The sequence below is a fragment of the Gossypium hirsutum genome, chromosome D03, assembly GCF_007990345.1.
Source record: "Gossypium hirsutum isolate 1008001.06 chromosome D03, Gossypium_hirsutum_v2.1, whole genome shotgun sequence".
In the NCBI taxonomy this organism is placed as follows: Eukaryota; Viridiplantae; Streptophyta; class Magnoliopsida; order Malvales; family Malvaceae; genus Gossypium; species Gossypium hirsutum.
Genome location: NC_053439.1, coordinates 35,880,056 through 35,886,055, shown reverse-complemented (window position 1 = coordinate 35,886,055; position 6,000 = coordinate 35,880,056).

The following is a 6,000-nucleotide window of genomic DNA, read 5'->3' as shown; positions in this document are numbered from 1 at the left end:
TATCAACTAAAAGTACACAATTAGATATTAAAATGTTCAGGATTTGCATAAATTCCAAGTAAAAAGGTGTTGTAAAAACCTATATAATTTAAACTTATTAGAGAGCCTGAAGGGTCTAACTTTCAACTCCTCGTCCATGACATTTCTAGATTCTTCTGACATCATATTCTTAAAAACAAGTAACAACAAAGAAAATTCAACTTCTAAGTCTCAACTATCAACAAAATTCGACTCATCACCTAATGGCATGTCACCAAAACAAAACACAACAACAATTCCAAGCCTAAAACTAACTAACAACAACAATTCCAAGCCTAAAACTAACTAACCCGAAACACGTACTGATACCAATAAATGTAGCATCCTATACTCTACCCAAAATTCGATCAAAGGTAAGACGTTACATTTGTTGCCAAAACAACTCAAACAATCATTAAGTTTTAACAAACATACAAAATAGTTGAATTACAGCAAGTTAAATAACATGCTGCAATTATGAAGTGTCATGAGGGTTAAACAAACTTAAATGGGACCACATAAAATAATTCAAGGTCATAGATAGTCAATCATGGATCCAAGTTACGTATCCTAAGACAAATGAGTTAAATGCAAGTCTATGCCTCGAGACATGCCTCGCGTGATTTCAAATTTTAGATTTTAAGTTTCATATCTCTAGACAATGGGACTATGTTTGGAGACATTGGCCTCTAAATTAAGACCCTTAGATTCAATGTTTTATGCCTTGAAACAATATCACAATGTCTTGAAACTTGGGACCTCATGTCAAAGTCTCGAGACATGCATTTGGAAATGCATGAACAACATAAAAATATTCTGGGGTCTTAAGATATGTTCCTGATATCTCGAGCCAAATGCCTAGAATTGTAGAAATTAAGCATTTAATATCATGCAAATGAGGCTTTAAATGACCCTGAACAAGAACAACATTTAACCAAACCAATGCAATACATTATACATATTTAACATATGAAAACAAGTTTAGAACATGAAAAATCATGGCCACTAAGACATTGGATCAAAACACTAGGAAAGTAAAATGTGGATCAAAACATTAGGCAAGTAAAATGTAAGTATATTATCATTTATATCATATGAATTCACGTTACAATTCCAAATGAAAAGTGATTATAAGTCGCAATCAATCCAAAACATACCATATATGTCAAGTAATAGCAAAATTGTATTTCAACGATGAATAAATAAATTTCACATTTCACTATTATATCTTTTGTATTTGTCTTTCTTATTTTGCATGCATAGCGAAATTGTGACAAGCAAATATTAGCTCATTGATTGTCTAAGTTCAAACTGATGATAAGTGGCAATGTAAGAACGTTTACATTGTGAGAAAGACAACTTACTTCAATAGATAATCTAAATGAGTCCATAATCCTTTAAAAGAATCAAATTGAGCATTTGATTCAAATATTGAGAAGGATTATTATGTTGTCTACAATCCCAATTGAGGAGATAACTAGTCTTAGCTATCAGAGCAGTTGACTTCACGGGTAGAGACATAGATGTATTCATTAGCAAAATGATATATTGGACTGGACTCGAAATGAGTTAATTCTAAATCTGTTTGTGAATTAATTCACTTGTGACATCCATGGTGTGATTTACCTAAATCCTAAGTTAGCGACTGACCGAATTAATTCACTTGTGACATCCATGGTGTGATTTACCTAAATCCTAAGTTAGCGACTGACCATGCGTATGTAACTCATGTACTTTGATATAAGTGGAGGCTTATACTCTAAAGATGATTGAGCCGATAGCGGTATGTTGGGTACATGATTTGTGTATGGCATGGCTTTACTAGCAATAGTGGAATCCTTAATTCAATTAAAGTGTTAATGATATCCTCCCATTAGCATTGTGTGAATTTATAAATATAGAACATGGCCACGGCCTACTTGTTCTCGAACGAGCAATTTATCACAGTCATTTGTTGACAGTGATCATATTAATTATTAAGAAGACACAATGGTGACAGTAAGATAAAATAAGATTGTATTGAGTGAATAGATTTAACTAAAAAGAACAAGGGATATCATATGAGGGTAACACACACATGACGAGGTCATTGGACAAAGCAATTGGATGAATTGCTTTTGTAAATAGTATACAATAAGGAGTTTTTAATCATGGTACTTATTGTGGACTAATTCCATGATTAAGTAATTGTGAATTATGGAAATGATGCTTCTGGACATAATTGCAATTACTAGAGTCTAATTGTATATGTCCGATTGGTCCCCCCGCTAACTCAACAAAAGCTCGATCGGACTGCATTTCAATTAGAAGTAAATTCTACGCCTTTGGAAATATTTTAATTGAGCCGATTTATTCGATGTGGAATTAAATTAGACGGTCATAAGAATTTTTAAATTAGAGAATTTGATTAAAAAATTTCTTGAAAAATTAATTTGGAAAATCTAAGTGATTTTTTAGAAAATTAATTCTGATCAAGTAAAATTAATTTAATCAAATTAATTAAAATTAATATAATATTTTTAGAAATTAATTTTCAAGTCAAATAATTGACCCAATTGGTAATTGAACTTGAAATTTGGACCTCATATCGTAAATTGCGCCCGAGAGTCCAAAACTGAGACTAATACCCAAAAACTAGTCAAACCAGGCCTGGTATGTGAAACCGGACCGACGGTCCAACTGATGGTTGGACCAAACAGGTCAAGCTGTCACTGGCTTGAACCGAACCGATAGAAATCGAACCAGCTCAGGGTGTCGGCGGCAGCAATGGTGGCATTTCAATGGCCGAAAAATGGTCAGCGGCAGTGGGTCTTTGGTGGTTAAGCAGTGAAAGAATTACACTCCTACTGGGACTCTACCAGAGAATTTGATTTTAGATTAACCATTCTAAAAATAATATTACTTTAATAGATTTAATATTAAATTTAATTTCATATTTATCTTGTAGATAAATATTCTATTAATTTAATAAGATTTGATATTAAATTTAATCTAATATTTATAAATATTATATTAATTTAATATTAAAGTGATTAAGTTTAATCGTAGTTTAACTGTCTAAACTCTCTCTACATAAAGAGAGTCTTGAGTCATTATTTACACACACTTGAATTCAAGATAAACTTGTAGAGAGAAAATTCTCTGAATAAATTATCTCAGAAAATTTCTAAAGATATTTTTCTTATTTACAATTTGGCCTAAAAGTTTAGAGAAATTGCAAAATTACCCTATTGGTAATTTTTGTGAAAAATTTTCTAATTCGAAGCGAGCCCACACTCGGCAGACGTGAGCTTAAGGATGACGGATAAGACTACTCGGTCGAAGCATTCATATTAAACGAATAAAAAATGTACAATTTTGATTAAGTGTTTATTACTTTAGATATCACAACCAAGTTCTTATTTTGGAAAAAAAAAATAAAACTCTAGTTTTTCCCTAAATTTATTTTCCGCTGCGTTTTTCAAACTCGATTTTCCAACAAAATTTGCATTACAATTACAAATGAAAAGAGATTATAAGTTGCAATCAATACCATATATGTCAAGGAATAGCAAAATATCATAATCCATCACTTAAAGATCCCAAAGTCCATCTAGAGACCAAGGTACATGCTAATACTAAAGTTCAAAAGGGACAAATTACAAAATTCATGGTATTGCAGAGACTTGAGTATGGATGCTAATAAACACCAAATCAAAAATCAAACAAAATCCTGTCACCTATGCATAGAATAGAAAATCCATACACTGTGATTTTCGAAGCTTAGTGGTGCTAACAAAATCAATTTCATAACATATATCCATTAAGCAAAATATGCTAGAATATCAAAATAATCGTCAATTAAATCATATCTCCATATAATCAAAGCATAATCATGCTAACATTAATTATCATAGTTTCTCTAACACCCTTCATGAAATAAAAATTATGTAGCATATCTCCAAATAACATATTCATCAATATTCATTTTAGTAAATCATTTCAACATTTTAATCATAGCATAAATTCTGCCTCTATTAACAAAATATGGAACAAAGAACAAATATACAGATCAATCCCTGAACACTCCAAATAGTTTTTCACAAGTGCCAAATAGGCACTAATGTGCCAAATCCAATAATGCACATAAGTGCCAAATAAAAACATGAACAAGCACCAGCAAGGATGCACACAAGTGCCACAACCATCTTCTTACATAAACAATATAAGGGCATGCCAACTATACCTAAACTATTTCCAACTTTGTTTAATAGGGAACTTGTTGTTAAAAACATATCAGTATCAATAGGCATTAACATTTAACACAATATATATCTCACGAATTAGTCTCATATTCTTAACAACAACCACAATCGATATTATACGTTCCTATAAACTCCTCACAACATTTTATTAAGCAAATATTTGACATATAAAAAGGATTAAACATCAATCAAACATAAATCATCAACAACCATTCCTAAGCTAAATTGCTTAATTAAAACATATATTATAAATTTTAGTTAACCTAGCACAAACCAAAATAGCTATGCTTTCGGAACCTTTACCTCCCTTTAACCTTAGATATTTTGGCCATGTCCTTAGGTTCAAATTCATAGTCGAACAAGAAAATTAAGTTACTATATCACTAATTGACACTAAAAACAACTAAAACTAATGATGATATGCTATTCAATAAAGTGAAAACTCGATATCACTTCCTAAAACCACCTTAAGAACACTTATTTGATCCTTACTCTAAATTCTCAAAACTTCTAATTTAATACTTCCTTTGCTAATTCCTAAATTAAACTTAATTTTTTGTAACCCTTAAAACACAAGAATCTAATAAGAACTCACTTTTTTCTCTCTCTAGCTCCAACACTGGCATCTTTCAAGAACATCCCCTAACTCTAATCAAACTTGAAATTCACTCTTCCCATAAGTTTTTAAACTTAAAATCATTAATAAACCAGCTCAAAAATAACAAGAAAGTGATAGAATCGAAGCTCTCTCTAGTCTTGAAAATACCAAAAAAATGATGAATATGGAAAAGAATTCTTAAAACCAATTTTTAAAAATTAAAATTCATATATTTATGTTAGAAAACATTCTATCTTGCTTCAAAATTAGGGAATTGATCAAAGAAACTCAAAACTCAATTCCCTCCTCTTGCTCTTCAAAACTAACATGAACTAGAAAGTAAAGAAAAGAAAATGTTAAAATTGTGTATCCTCTAATCTTCTTTTATAAAAGATTTTAATAAAAATTAAACTTACCGATTGAAATTGAATGATTTAAAATCAAGATTTGATGAAAAAATGAGAGAAAAATCGAGAAAACATTTTTTTATATGTTTGAGAATGTAATCTTCAAAATTCCCCCAACCAATTTTTCAAAAAGGATAGTTGCCTAGATACCCTTGGTCTAATTACTCAATAAGGACCTCTGAACACCCCTAACCTGTATTCATCGCTAGAACAGGATTACAGAGCATTACTGGGGTTTACGAGTCAAATAAACAGACATTTCATATAATATAACAATCATGTTAGAAACTAATCGAAATCAAACATATTGTCCCTTATACAAGCCCTCAAGGCCCAAAATACCCATTAGAAACAAGTCAGGACTAAATTGAGTACTCAAAAAATTTTCAGAAAAACATTGAAATTTTTCAAAGTTGTGTGTGGCCAGGCCATGTGACTCACACGGTCAAGAGACATGCTCGTGTCTCAGGCCATGTGGGCATTCGAAATAGGGACACACAGCCGTGTCTCATCCCGTGTCCATTCTCGTGTAACTCTCTAACTTGGGTCACATGGCCAAGTCACACGCCCGTGTGTTAGGCCGTGTGAGCATACTGACTTGCATTTTTAAGAAGATACAAGGGACACACGCCCGTGTCTTTATCCGTGAGGACGAAAATAGGCTATTTTCTAAGCCACATTTCTCACCCAAGTTGACACCAACCTAGCCTCAACAAATTGTACATCAATAAGC